At 33.5% G+C, this 15,421-nt stretch overlaps 1 protein-coding gene across 1 annotated transcript in view; it reads right to left on the reverse strand.

The window, feature by feature from the left end:
* The window catches only part of LOC136813505 (TGF-beta receptor type-1-like), a 60,575-nt gene that overhangs the window by 24,350 nt on the left and 20,804 nt on the right, over positions 1-15,421 (reverse strand). Inside the window, exon 6 of the mRNA XM_067070020.1 lies at positions 3,594-3,669. The gene's annotated coding sequence lies outside the window, so the exon portion shown is untranslated. The remainder of the gene's footprint in view (positions 1-3,593; positions 3,670-15,421) is intronic.

Here is a 15,421-nt window from a genome sequence, read left to right on the forward strand (position 1 = left end):
ACATATACAAAGTCAAAAGAAAAGGTTTTCTCGATGGCTTACCGCTCAAGGCGTAGAGGCGTAGGCGTAGGTCGACTATTACAAAAAAATCTACTGTAGTCACTGTAGTTGTTTTGGTGATTTTATAATTTCTACTCATCAGTATCTCTTCCGCTAGCACAAAGCACAATAACATAGTTCAAAAATGTAGTACACGCTGTTTTTATAATTATAAGAACAATTTTTATAAGAACACGAGGCTGAAGATTGGCGAAAACCTAAATAACAATCAAAAACAGTCTGAGCCTCAGATTTCAGAAACTACAAAGAAAGTATTGATTTTATCAGATTTGAAACCCGTCTTCAATATGCAAGTAAAGAAAATAAGCGTATTTAAGAACATCGTATGAAAACTTAAACCTTAAGATTTCAAATAGTTAAGAACAGTCCAGCCTGAACAAAAATTTACTGGTTGTTATAAAAAAAGTTTGTTTTCAAGAAAAGTTTTATTAATTTAGCTAAGCGTTTACTGTTAGGGTTCGATTAAGGATTATTTTTTTCTCAAAACAAAAACAAAGTACACGAGGCAAAAAAACTCATAAACAAACTCAAACTTACAAAATACTACAATAACTATAACTTTGATAAAAAAAACAAAGCATCAGCAGTTAGCAGAGAAGAAACCTAATGGGAAAAGTTCGAAAATACAACATGTTTGCTTTAAAAATAGCGTGCCTAATGATAATCTGTATCAGCCACAAACAAGTTTAGATATTGCTTTCATGATTCTTCGGTCTGCAAAACCTCAAACATTACAACAACGAACGACTTGTTCTCCTTACGCCACCAATCCATAAAATGTTTTACTTGGTTTTCTGGGGTTATTTGAACCTTATCAACACTAGAAGAATTTATAAATTCAACAGTCTAATAATAAAATGGAAATTATAAACTCTTTACATTGAAAGGTATAATTCATTTCTCCCTTTCTCCCTTTCTCCCTTTCTCCGCCAGTCAACCACACCAGTTGAAAACACAGACCCTGGTGGAAAACAGCAGATCTGGCGATTCATTGCGAAAAGACTTACAAATAAAGCTACAAACCCCATACGAGTCAAAGAAACTTAAACCATTGTTAGGCAGCTTCCTGAGGCGTTGAAAAATCTTTTCAGCCAATGCTGCATTTTTCTGATTTGTATAAACCATATCCAAAAGCAAGACTGAATTTACAAAGAGAAGAAGGTCATGATGAAACATCTTGGTTAGAATGCATAACAAAAGTACTAAGTTCACCATGACTCATCTGTGATTTAACACCTATCATTACGTATAAGTCTAAAAGTGTATGAGTCACCTCAAAACATCGATCGTGACCACCAAACCAATCAGAACATGATAAAACACTTCCAGGTAGTATCTAAGAATAGAAGTGACTTGTTTTGCGCTGACATATAGTGACGTCACATCAAGAATTATGCAATACACCACCACAAGAGAAAGCCACAAATAGAGCGGTTGAGGCATATACAATCTCCATCAATCAATCTCAACACATTCACAGTTTGACATGAAGACTAACCAGAAGATAACCAGGCATTGTGCTGAAGATGTTTCCCATTTGAAGTGGAGTCATTTTCAACAGTTCTGTGGTCAAAGAAAACCGGATATTAATTAAACCACTATTAAATGTAAATGTTACCCTTCCATCGCAAAGAACACAAACTCCAATCTTTTTTTACAAATTAATTATGCCAGCATCATAAAAATGAAACAGTTATCATATTTAGTTCTTCCGAGTAAATAGACTAAATGGACAGGTCCTTTTGATGTTGATGGCCGATACTCGTTGATCTATTCAGTAATGCGTTCAGAGCGTGACTAATGATCTTTCCGCCGAAGATATTCTACCTACACAAAGTTCTGGTTGACGTAATTGACTGGCAAATTTATTATTACCATTGTTGGAGATTTTAAATGCAATTTCGACGAGTTTTATTTCATTGTTTTTTTCGTACTATGTGGAATTACAGCAGTAGTGGTGTCGAGGAGCGATTGCCAGATGTCAGCATGTGTTGGAATGCTGCACCACCACCTCAAGACTGCAACAACAACAACAATAACAACAACAGAGGGACAATCAATCAAGACATGTTACCACATCACAATAACCAGAACTGGTGGATGGATAATTATCAACAGGTGCCCATGATATCCCCAACTTTTGATTACAGTAAGTTATTCATCTTCTTGATTTGACTTTAGGGTTTTATTTGATATCTTTCTTAATCTTTTTACTTTAAGTATATGCGTCCAAAACAAGCCAAAATACTGAGTCTCAGAATGCTTTTAGGAAGAGTATAAAAATAGCTTTCCAATGGTACCAAAACAATCTTCTAAATCAAAAGCTACAAGCTTTTATGGCACTTTAAAGTTTTGAACTTCAAAAAGAAAAATATATATCTAGCTAACACTGCTTGGCCTACCTACACAACCCTATTTCCATCATATAGGAGGATATTTTCACAAATGGCCGAAATCCTGTGTAGGTCGAAAACTGAGGAACAGATAATGTGTTTTTTTGAAATATTTTTTGACTCATATTGAGTTACTTCTTTCCATCTTAACTCATATTGAGTTACTTTCTTCCTTAAAGTCATTTTAGATCACTAGTTTTACATTGACGGGTTTCTATGTCATCATATTTTCCTTTTCTACTCCAACCTGATTGATTTTCTGTGAATGTTCATTCTAGATTTTTGTTGTATTTGTATTGTCTTTTTGTTTTGTGGGTTTTTGTATTTATTGTTTCCATTTTGAGTAGTTGAAGGTTTTATACTTCTAGACTATATATATATTTCAACCTCATGTCTGAGGGTGATTTGAAATTGTTTTGATCCTTAAAAATAATTTTTAAAGGCCTCTTTAATTATCAGCACTAGTTGAAATTGAAAACTGTTCAAAGTTTTGATTCGTTACAAGAGTGTGGTCACAAGCAACATGATTTTTGAACAAGTTCAAATGTGGTTTAAAGAACATCTACTGAAGTTTCTTTGAAATTTTGCCATTCCAAAAGTAAATTTAAAGAAAAACAACAATGTTTTTAAATTGAGCAAAAGCTTTTCGATTAAAAATCATCTTCAGTGCTACAAATGATCTACTGAAGAATTTCGTCTTTTTACCGTAAATTATTGAAAGAATGTTTGTCTAACTTCTTATCGTAAATTTACTTAAACAGTCACGGAATGTTTCTTGTGTTAATTGCAAAGAGGAGGTTGGCTGAGAGGGGGTCCCAAGATGATATTGCATTTCAGATTACGCTCGTCTAAAAAAGCGTAGGATTTTTTGAATAACGAAGTTCGAAGGTTCGTTTAGTTTCTTAATAAAGAGAAGTCGTCTCTGAATCGTTACTTTGACCACAGCCTACAGGTCCAAACCAAAGCGTAGGTTTACAAAATATTTTATGGGGCAATAAATTGTCTCAAAATGATTTGTTTGATGTCCCTCATTAATAAAGGTTGGTGTACGTATGCGAGTATTGCAAAAGATCATATTGTGCTGGCAAACAGAAAATTATTTATCTTACATGTTTCACGAAAGCTTTGGTTATAATTTACCTTATCTGAATGAATTTCGTACTGTCGACAACAAGTCTTCTTGTAGTAATTGTTTGTTTGGATGAGACAGACAATCCTAGAAAATAAAGAAGTTTGGTATGAGTATGAGTTCAATATAAAAAGTTGCTAGAAATGAGGTCGAAATAGGGTGTAGGTTTCTGTGAAGCTTTACCTACAAACATAGAAGCAAAGAAGAGGCTTAAAGTTGTAAAAACATTGAAGTCATTGAACATTGAAGGTTTTACTCCTTAAAATTACCAGAGCATGAATTTCAATTAATTTTGACAAAGTACGAGGTAGCCTTGATATCCAAGCTGTAATTTCTTTTCTTATTTCGATGTTTTTACTATTTACAGCTTCTTGCTCTACCATCTAGGTAGGCTTGTAAAGCCAGGGTCGGTAAGTTTTTATCTTTGCACAATATTTAGATTGACACAGTACGCATGTACTGTCTTCTAATATTGGAATACAAATCGCTTTAGGAAGGCCAAAACAAGAGACATCAAAAATAAAATGAAAAGTTTACAGGTAGAGGATTTTTATTTGTAGTTGACAATACTGTTCCATTAGTTAACGATACTAAATCTCGAGGCTTAAGATTCTTAAGATTTGAGGAAATAATTTTTCAAAAAACAAAGTATGACATTGATATTTTAAAACATCGATCGGAGAGCAACAGGTGTAGTAGAGGTGAGAAATATCGAAATTTTACCTCAATAAATGTCAGAAAGAAAACAAGATTGACTTTCGCTGGTAACTATTTTTGAATGTTCTAACGGTCCAATTTTGAGGGCCATTATTTTTGGCTGAGAATACGGTCGATGAATATATAAATGGAATGAACTTTTAAATCTCAGCCGGATTCTACTTTTACCTGCTGGAACTTAGATTGAATGCAAATTTAGGATTTCAAGTGTGGGTCTTATTATTTCTAAATATTGTTAATGGCAATAACTAATTTCACGAAAATTTTATTTGTTCATTTTCTTCTAGTTCAAGAAAAGAAAAGATTAATATTCGATAGCTATTGATTACAAAATGGCAAATGAGAACGACATCCTTACACGTCAAAATAATGAAATTTTGTGGTAAAGTCAGTCAGATGATGGGATTTTGAAAATTGAATTTCAGTACAAAATAGTCAGGATGGGTTCATCTTTCCATTTTCTTTGATTCTTGTCTTCAAAAAGAGAAGTTTTGGTCTTGAAGCGATTAGTTAAAACAATGTTTCACTTTTACATAAAAGAGATCGACCGAAAATTAGGGAAATCTAATCAGAACTTTTTTTTCAAAATGGACGAATACAGGATACAACACATAATGTCAAGTAAACCCAAAAAACCTTGCTCGCCCTGTACCACGCACCGTTTGCTTTTAGTCTCGGAAATGTGATTCAAAACTAGGGTAGAGGGGAAACATTAGGACAGATTTGATCCTTCTTCTCGCGAAATTCACATAATGATTATTTGTCAAATGGTAGGGAAGCAAATTGGATTAGAATTCTGTCTGCAATCGATACAAAATAAATCTGCAAGCTTTTTATGAAATTATGATCCAGTTAAAAAGTTTTGAATAAAAAAAATTCGTTCGATGTTAATCGTGCATCCTTTTCCCTTTTTAACCATTTTCATTAAAGAAGGCCATGATGAGACATTCACTTTTTCTATAAGGACACGACACCCAATGCCCCATTCACAGCAATTGAATCCTTCCTTTACTTTTAACTTATTAGAGAACTACGAAGTTTGATTAAAAACCCTACTCTTCAATATTAACCAATAAAACAACAAAATGAACACTTTGTTTTTCAAATTTTATCAAATGTCATAAGTTAGTAGCTTTTTAAAGAAAATAATTAAATGTTTTCACTTTTTACTAGACGTGCTTCGCAAACCCCAGGTGGAACCCCCTACAGAGTAAGATTTCGTCCCCCGTGGAAAATTAGTCACCAGGCTGTCGCTCATGGTTTTTTTTAAAAGTATCAACAATTAAAGAATGCAGGATATTCTTCTCGCTTATTCCAAAATTAAAGCGAACAATTTAAAAAGAATGAGCTTATGTTGGATGAATTTGGAAAACATTTGAGGTCTTATAAGCATAATGGAGCGCAACAAACAACGTCACATAGTATTTAAAGGCGCGACGAAAAGATTTTACAACCGATGATGAAAAGTTCACGGTCTAGGTCATTTGGATTCTGTAGAGATGGCAAGATGGTGGCATTGTTACTATTATTAGCGTAAAAATCCTTGCATTTTTGGCCAACAGGCGATCATAACTTACAAAACACTTGAAAATGATATATTTTGCTCTCAGGGGTTTCGAATTCATTAAAAATTGATGGCAGTAGTTGGACCTGATTACGCGGGATTAAGCCTTCATGTGGAAAAATATCAAAATCGATAGAATAACGTATAAATTTTACAAAAAATATTAAAATACATAAAAAATTGACCGAAAAAGGGAAATTTTAGTTTGATTTAAACAAATAAATGAAATTATTTGATCTAGTTCATCAAAAATTTACCAAGTACTTAAGCAATTTTGATATCGATTTCATTTTCTATTGGGATGATAGGACTGTTTGAGGATCAAAATAATCTGACCCAAAGCAACCGAAAGAAATTGAGGAGAAGAGGATTTCTTCACGACTGAAGAAAATCTTGTGATGTTGGATTACTTGAGGGTCAGCTCAGATCGCTTTAAGATTAATATGTTCCATTACAATCAACCAATTCAAATGATAGAATTTTTTGAGGCGATTGGGGTTAATGATGTACTAAAAGTTTCGAATAAATTTTTGCTATGGACCACGTGGTAATATCCGCTCTTCAAATATTGGGAGTAGAATATTTTTTTCAAAAGGGTTCAAAATTCAAGACATCCAAAAGATGTACAAATACTGAAGATATTATAAAAAAAATTGGAAAAAAATAAATCCTTGCATCTCAATAGTGGAATTAAAATCATTTTCACCGTAAATCTGGTGCGAGTGTAATCGGTTCTATGTTTTTATGAGATAGAATATCACTGTCTGCTCTCATGAATTATGTCTCTGAAAATATATTTTCACTGTACGAGGTCTGTTCAAGATTAAAAAAATACGCAACCGCAACATATAAGATGTTTATAAGGCGTTTTTACACAACCATTGCATTTACTGCGAAAAATGTGTTTGTTGAATATTTTTCTTGAAGGACGACTCGACCAAAAAAACATCTGCTCAACAAATTTGCCTTTTACTCTGGGTAGATATTATACTTTGACAATAAATGTGTCTCTTGTCCACGTTCACTTAATCATATATGGAAAATGAGAGTCATTCAAAACTTCCCTGGCACTGACACGTGTACATCCAACATTTTGCAAATACCGTGCAAAGGGTTTCGTAAAGTTGATTCCAAAAATATACAACTGAACGAAATTTTAACTCAATAGAGAGAGAGTGACAACGGGGTGAAATTTTTATGAATATTTTAAGTTGACCTTGTTTGAAAATTGACAACTCATTAATCAATAAGCCAATCAAGTGTAAAACGTCCCTCAGTTGAAACTTTCACTGTCATTCCGTTCAAAAACAACTTTGCAAAGTACGTCAGTCAAGTCAGTATCTTTTAACACCTGTGCCTTCTCTCATGCGATAACTTTCTACCGATAGATAAACGCACATCACAATCAATTGATACAATAACCATTCTCGAAAGTAGTTTGAACGTGAAAATCTTTCCATCCTTGACAACTTGTCTTATTGAGCAGAACATTGAAATTAGAGTGTTATAAGAGGCTGAACAACATTTTAAGGTACAAACGGATAAGCATAAATAAGTCGACAAGATTACACGAGAATGTCATGAGCAGATCAACTTTATTACTTTCTTCGGATTAAAGGCATAAAATTTTATATGTGAGGGGCTTGTCATACTTAGTATATTGATTCAAAGTCTAGATTAACACTAATTTCATATCTTTATGTGTAAATCATATATAACTGTACGATTATAGTTCTCTATGGCTTAACGACGGATGAACAGTTTTTTAGCTCCTATTCGCGTCTTCTAATTCCAACATATTTGCCTTGATTTAAAATAACGGTTTTCCATCCTTCAAGTCAATGATGAAGAAATAGTAAGCGGTTTAAAAAGATTTTAGAGTTGAGGATATTTCTCAACCATATAGGTGACATTCTTTTGAACCGATAAGATTTGAAATAGTTAAAAAAAAGAAATCAAAGCTAGGGGAAGAGAATTATTGGGTCGAAAAAAAATTGGGAAAAGAAATGCAGTAACGAAGCGGACAAACGTCCTTAAAAGTTCTGATGAAGGAAAGTCATAGTTTTTGGGACCCAAGTGTATTGGAGGGAAATGAAAGTTATTGAAAAGAAAACGAAGGGAAAATCAGGCTTGTTATTTAGTTATAATGTAGCGATTTCATAAATTTGAATCGCATGTTTTTCTCTCACGTTAATCAAGGATGACTTTAAACCAATTGACGCATTCTTCATAGAGAAAAGAGAGAAAATGATATCCAATCAGAAAGGATTTGTAGTGACCACTAACTACATTTAGAGACCAATGAAAGTTCAACGGTCAAATCACAAAATGTTGCTAAATCAAAAAAAGGGGTAACAGCTACAGTGGCCACCTGAAAGCCGGATATCAATGTTGCCATGGACAACATTATTCTAAAAAAGTGACAAAATCTTTGGACAGGGTGTCCCTTACTTTTTAAATCATCAAGAAGCTTTGAACTTTGGCCTGAGCCAAGAAAAAATTAAAGTTGAAGGCTAATATTATTCAAATTGACCTCTCTAAGAGTAACTTTTTCGCTGGTTTCATATCTCTAAGGGTCGGTTCGGAGGTCCGGTCTGCAAATACCTGACATTCTCCGACCCAGTCCCCCTCTGGAGAATTAATAGTTTTCTTATAGAAAGTGTAGATGCAAACTATGGACTTTCCTTGCTACAAGTAATAATTGAAAGCTCTTTACCTAAAGTTCGAGTGACGAGTTATAAAAATCGAAAATATTTTCCTTCATTTTGACGGAAGTAGAATATCGACTATAATGGAATCAATTAGCGAGTTTGCGAGTTCACAAAGAAAGAATCAGCAACAAACAAATTTAAGTCGGATGATGAACCGAATCAACACATTAATTGGATTGCAGAAAGAACAAAAATTATTTTCGTCTCGAGAAAAAATTATTTTCTTGATTTTTCCTTCCTCTAATTGAATTCATTTCGTGATTTCTTATTTTGCCCAATACGACCATGGGCCTCATAAGATTGATCGATTGCCCATTGATGGGTTAATATTAACCCTTTAAGTGCTACGGTCCTTTTTTCTAAATAAAAAAAAATCACTAGCTTAAACTTTAAAGGCTTATATCCCCGGATCTGGAAGAAGTTAGAAGCTCGTTGGATAGCTTAGAGTCTCCTCTTTCTTTTGGGCGCCTTCGGGGTTGGTTAGGGGAATTAAAGCAGTCCACTGCATGGGCCTGACTAAATGGCAGAAAGGTGCTCAGTAGTAAAACTTCAAATCAATTCGCTAGAGGACAGAATAAAGTAAAATGGGCAAAATTCGGAGGTTCTTGGATCACTCGTTGACCAAAAATGGTCAAAAGAGGTCAAAATCTCAAAAAAGTGGATTTTTGTCAAATTTTTGCTTTTTTAGACTCTTCGGCTTAAAATCTCGCTTGAAAGACTACTCACTTTCGATTTTTTATTTGCTTGACCGTAAAGCACAATCCAATTCAAATGAGTTACACCAAGAATGACGATTTCTAACTCAAGCTGGTCATTACAGAAGGGCTTCACTCTCATAGCCTATGTCCAATATACTCGACATCTTTGGCACTTAAAGGGTTAACCTTTCAAAAAAAAAAAAGTTATCAGTCATCTTGAAAGTGTCAAACACTCATAAAAAGGGCAGAGAGGGCAGTGAAAGCTTTCCGATAGTGTGGAGTCGAAAAGAAACCCCACTGTTTTTTCACAGCAAGGTTGACAGACCTTTTACATTCATATTTTTTCAAGTCAATTAACTAGTTCTCCATCCAAAAGTGGAAAGGTCAACATCTAAAATATGTAGTCATTACTGATGTTTGTTGGAATTCCCCTCTTTATAGCTTTCAGAAAATACGAATGTAAATGCAATGCAAAGACGGGTCTTAACATTGGTAAGTGGATATGATAGGTGTAAATTAAAAGTAGTTTAGCGTCAGATTATTTTCAATGAAAACAAAACACAAGTCAATCAAAGTAGACACTTTTCACAATGGATAGAGTACAGTTAAATCGCCTAATTCTAATTCGAAAGATATCAAGTGCACTATTTGAAGACTTTGAATCAACCCTTCTTTTAGCATTACCTCTAAGATCCCCCAAAAGCTGTATTAATCAATTTTATATTGATTTTTGATGGATTGAACATTAAGACGAATCAAAAAGGTGCTCTTTCAAAAGAAATTAAACAAATCTCATTAATGAAATGCGAGAAAAAAGAATATTTACTCGAATCTAATTTAAAGATCGCTGCAGGCTGCCTGATTAACGCAGCATCGCCAGGGACAACCAGACAGTGTTGTTTAGATTGTCTCCATGAGTTTGGGGAATAAAGAAAGGACTGAAGCAAGGACTTTTCATATTAGGAGCACAATAATATAATAGAAATTTCGTGCCCTAATTAAGTTTTAGTGTTTGTAAAAAGAAAAATGGATGGAGGGAGGGTAATTATTTCGTTAATTAGCTGTCTTTATCCATACAACTACGCAGAGTCAACCAATTAACACTGCAGGAAGTCTAAAGAAGGTTTTAAATACTTTTGACTTTAGTAAGCAAACAAAATATAAAGCCTGCATTGGTCACATTGGCATGTAGCGAGGTGATGTTTACCTTTATTGTAAATCCAATTAGCTTTCTCATACCTCTTCAACAATAGGAAAAAGAAATCAATAAGGATTTGTAAAAGAATGAGCAGGAGTTTTGAGGAATGCATCATGTACGAAAACATATTAATTGATGTAGATCGAAAAATAAAGATAAGAAAGATTTGTCAGTTTGTATCTAAAGATGCGAAAGGGGTTTAGTGAAACAACAATAAATCTTTTAGTTCCTTTTGGTTAACATAAACAATGAAGCTCCATAATGACTTAATTTGAATTTAATAAGGTAGGATTTGGAGTTCTTCCGCTTGGCGTTAAACACTCAATAAAGCCCGACTAATTGTACTTGACACACAAAAATCGCGCTAAGCCTTTCACAAAAATAATGCGCCATTTCAAGATAACTTGAAGCACTTTTTCGAAAAACATACTCAGAGAAAACGAAGAGGGATATAAAATAAATTTAAATCTCTGAAACTAAAAACAAAATCTTTTCAAAGGGAAAATTTTTTACACAATAAAAATAGACCAGCAAAGATTATCAAAAATTTTCATTTTGAAGTTAAAAAGAAATAATTTTTTGAGAACAAAATGAAAAATCACGAAGTAAAACAACTATCCTATCTCTGAAGTCCTGAAGAGACAAATGATTTGAGATCCTGTCGGTGGATCCTTTTGAAAGATAATCGAAATAGTGAAGGTCGTCGTTTTGAGGAGTGTAAAGAAAACAAAATATTATTGGTGCCGTTAGTTGGCTGATCCCTTCGTCTCCAAACCTTCATCTCTTCACATCATAGCGCCCCTTCTCTCTCTCTCATCGTCCTCCACTCGGCTTCTCTTTAAAATCTTTCAACTCCAAAGTTGTTTCAATAAAGAATGTTTCATCACTGACATTTTGAATGTTTATAATGTGATATTTGGATCTTGTAAAGAGATAGAAAGAAACAACATTTTTTGATGTCACATCCCTTTTCTCTTTGCGAAGACCTAATGGCCCAAACAAAAATAAACTAACAAACAAACAAACAAGAATGGTTGGTCAGAGAATTAACTAAAATCAAACGAGGAAGCCCTGAGGTCGAAAGCCTTACAACTGTTGCGTGGTTTGGTTTTATTTCCTGCTTTCTGCAAGAGGTCACGAGTAAAAGAAGAGGGAAATAAAAAGGCCATGGGAAAATGATAAAAATAGCCTCTCTATGGCTTATATGGCACAGCCAAAAATCCTCTTTAGCAGAGATTAGCAATGTTTTTTGTGCAATTTGAAGACTGTGTTTTTTTCTAATCCGTATCAAGGAGTTTTCTTCGTAAGGTTAATTGCAGAATGGAGATTTGCTGGACATTTTGCAAACCTTTAAGGTTCAAAGGGCATTGAAGAGATCTTTCAACAGCGACTATCTGTATGTCTACGTCTAACGACATGTATAACGTGTGCGAGCGAGTTTAAGGGGTCAGCGCGACCTTTTATTGTAACTTTAAATTTTAGAGATATCTCAAATTAAATGTGGATAAAATATTCAATAGATGGAATGAGATACATTCCAATACGAGCTAATTCGCCGCAGATTGTGTGATAATTTTTCTTTTTCCAAAGCAAATTTTGTTTTGTTTTCAGCCTTTAAACAGCTTTAAAGTACAGAGCCTAGACTCGAGCTTTCCTACATTTAGAAAGCGTCCACATGACGTCTCCCAAGTTTTGTATACATAGGAAGGATAAAACGTATCGATTCTACACGATAATGAAATTTTAAAGGAAATGTTTTGATTTTTCATTTGAAACTGATAACAGACAATAGATTTATCAGAGTAAAACTTCCCATGGCATATGCTCAGAAAAAATAGGGCTCGATAAAATATTGGGGGTTTTGTCTTGTGGTTGACATTATTTTGTGTAAAGAAGAGGAAACACAATGATAAAACACAATTTCAACGGTTAGGGTTCAAAAATTGGAACAGGGAGGGCAAGGAAGAAAGAGCGAGATGACACATTAAATAAGTAGACCAAATTTAATCTACAGTAAACGATGTTAAAAAAATAAGTTAAAGTAACATCGAGAGACAAACACACAAGGGTTCAAAAGAGAAGAAAAGGAAAATAGCATATGGGAAAAATGAGGTTTTTCACCAAAACCATATTTACTGAAGCTTATTTCCTGACGAAAAGCAACTTTGAAATAAAAGCTATTGAAGGACTGATATCTCATACCTTAAGTATCAACGCAATAAAATTGGTTATTTTTTCGCAATTCTTTTAATCTTCTACCTTCTTCTATTTTTTACCTTTCCTAATGAGAAAAAGCGTCGGAAAAAAGGTTGAAGAACCAATCAAATTTCACCATGTGTCTAATACTCTAAAATTCAGTTTATTTGATGGTCATTTGACTCATCATCAATTTCAAGGAATTTGGTTTTTAACTGTTAATAGCCCCATCAGGTTTAAGCATTTTTTAATTTTAAAGTAGATTTTCTGACTATGAATTCTGGAAAATATTTCATGGAAATCCTTGATTATCCGTAATTCGTTAAAGCAAATAATAACTTATACTGTACCCTAAAATAATGTTCAGACTATATACAAAATGATTAGGTCCACAAATTAAAGTCTCAGAATTAATTAATTTTCTTTGATTTAGTTTGGTTGATGATTACAATTTTAAACTATATTTAAAATCATTAAGTTAAATCATTACTGGTATAGGTAAAGAAAGATCATCGGAAAAATAGTAAAGACATGCAAAAATTAACATGTAAAAAAATTTGTATTAATTAAATTCAATATCTTAGTGGGGGTGTGAAAATACGGCTGACACGAAAACAATCTCTAAAAAGTATAAACGTGCCTATTTTGCGTGATTTAATGTTGTAAAAAGATCGTTGGAATTTAATTTTCATATTTTGGTGAAACTTTTCGAATTTCAATATGGAGGCAGCAGGCAGGCACCAGGGGTGACAAATTGAAGAAATTTTGAAGACACGATTTCAAGAAGGAAAACTTCAGAGAAGGGCGTCACTGCAGCCACATTCCCAGGAAAGCACCGGTCGTTTCACGCGCTTCCTCACGAATGAATGAGCTCCACAATCACGTGACAGTTTTGTTTGGAAATTCTTTCGACCTTTCAGTAGACTGGTGAAGAAATTATCAAATTGCATTTTTAATTGGTCTTGCACAAAACATGCTTAACCTTGCACCTTTTATTGGAAAAAATTTCTTCACAATCATCGTTCTTTGACTTACTTTAAATAAACCACACTCAACCTTTCTAAATGCTTTACTTAATAGTTTATTGAGAGATCTTTCTCCTTAATCAATGCATATCAGACTTTGAAAGAGTTTTAAGATGTTCCAAATCCCAAAATTTAACACCTAGGGATTTTGAAAGCAAAATATAAAGTGTAGCAGATTTGCCGAGCAAGGTGATTAAGACGTGCTAATACAATAAGATCGTTAGGAGTGCTAACCAAAAAAGAAAGAAACAGAGGGATAATCAGCAGCTTATTTCGTTGAAATACAAATAATAGTACATGTTGATATAATCAGAGCATAGTACAAAATAAATGGTCAGGTTATTTATTGATGTTTTGCTTCATTTTCACGGAAAGATAACAAAAACAAATCTTAATCCTTACTCTCTACAATTTTCTTCTTCGTTTATCGCACTCAAGGTAGGGGAAAATAGCAACTCACTTCCGAAGAATAACTTTTGATCATTCGAAATTCAACAAGCCGAGCTTTCCACACAACAATGAAACAAAGGGCGAGAGATAAGGCATAAATATCCTCTTCTTGTTTCCTGTTGGTTGATACCAACGGATTATTAAACGACTTAAAATCCTCACGCGTTATTTACAAAAACATCATGCCTCTCGCCTATTCTTCGGAAAGCTTAAATATGGTAGTTCAGTCACGACCACTCCCAAATTTTCAAGAAGCTAAATTACAACAACCCATACATCCATACAGTGTTACTGTCATCGAATTTTAGTCCTTTTACATTTTTCTACTCAAAACGTGGCTACGCAGAAAACCCTTACATCCATTTCTGCGAAACCTTAAGCGACAAATCATTGGAATTTGAAGTTATTTATAGTTAGCATTTGTCATTCGTACTAGTTTCCTCAAGGCTTGATTATTCTTAAGGGCTCTGACCATAGTGAATTTTTCATAATTGCCGTGTTTAAAATGTGTTTTCTGACTGATGTAACCAACAAAACTATGGCATGTTATACATTTTCTGTTAGACAAACTATTCCTGAATCTGAAAATTCAAAAATTGCATTGAAAAAATTTGATGAAGGAGAAAATGAAGACTTTTGCGAGGAAGAGTATTTCAACTTTGAAGAGCTTAGTTTCGGCGAAGAAAAAACATTTTGAAAAATTTTTCCCAGTAGATGGTGTATCTTTTACCGAACAATAAAAATTTTTGCGGAAAATTTTTGTAAATGCTTCTTTGTCTCGAAATCTTCAAAATAGTGGTTTTTCATCAATTTTTCATCTGGATTTTCCTTCAAAAAACAGTCATAACTTTTGACACATCTTTTTAGAAAAATTTTCCGCAAAATTTAAGATAGTTCAATTCTTTGAGCAAAGTTTGAAAAAAGTTCGAAACAAAAAGGTTAATTACCTATTAAAACTTAGCACTTTTTATAAAAGAAGGTGATGCAACATATTATTAACGTCTTTTTAAAGTTCATAACGTCATTTTTGCAATTAAGTTCTTAATTACTCTTGTGGGGTTTGATTAAGAAGCATTTTATAAAGGCAATTCTTTATTAAAATTGTTAAAGAATCTAAAACATTACTTTTATGTTCAGATACTAAAATCTATTTTCTGACTATGGTCAGAGCCCTTAAACCTTCAATCATGGTCGTAATATTTGAGAAAAAAGGGAAATCCACCGGGAAGTTTTGAAACCACAATCGATTTGTAAGTGCTCTAAAGTAGGTTTGAAAGGTA

This window comes from Clytia hemisphaerica, unplaced genomic scaffold (genome assembly GCF_902728285.1).
Source record: "Clytia hemisphaerica strain Z4C2 unplaced genomic scaffold, Clytia hemisphaerica genome assembly, whole genome shotgun sequence".
NCBI lineage: Eukaryota > Metazoa > Cnidaria > Hydrozoa > Leptothecata > Clytiidae > Clytia > Clytia hemisphaerica.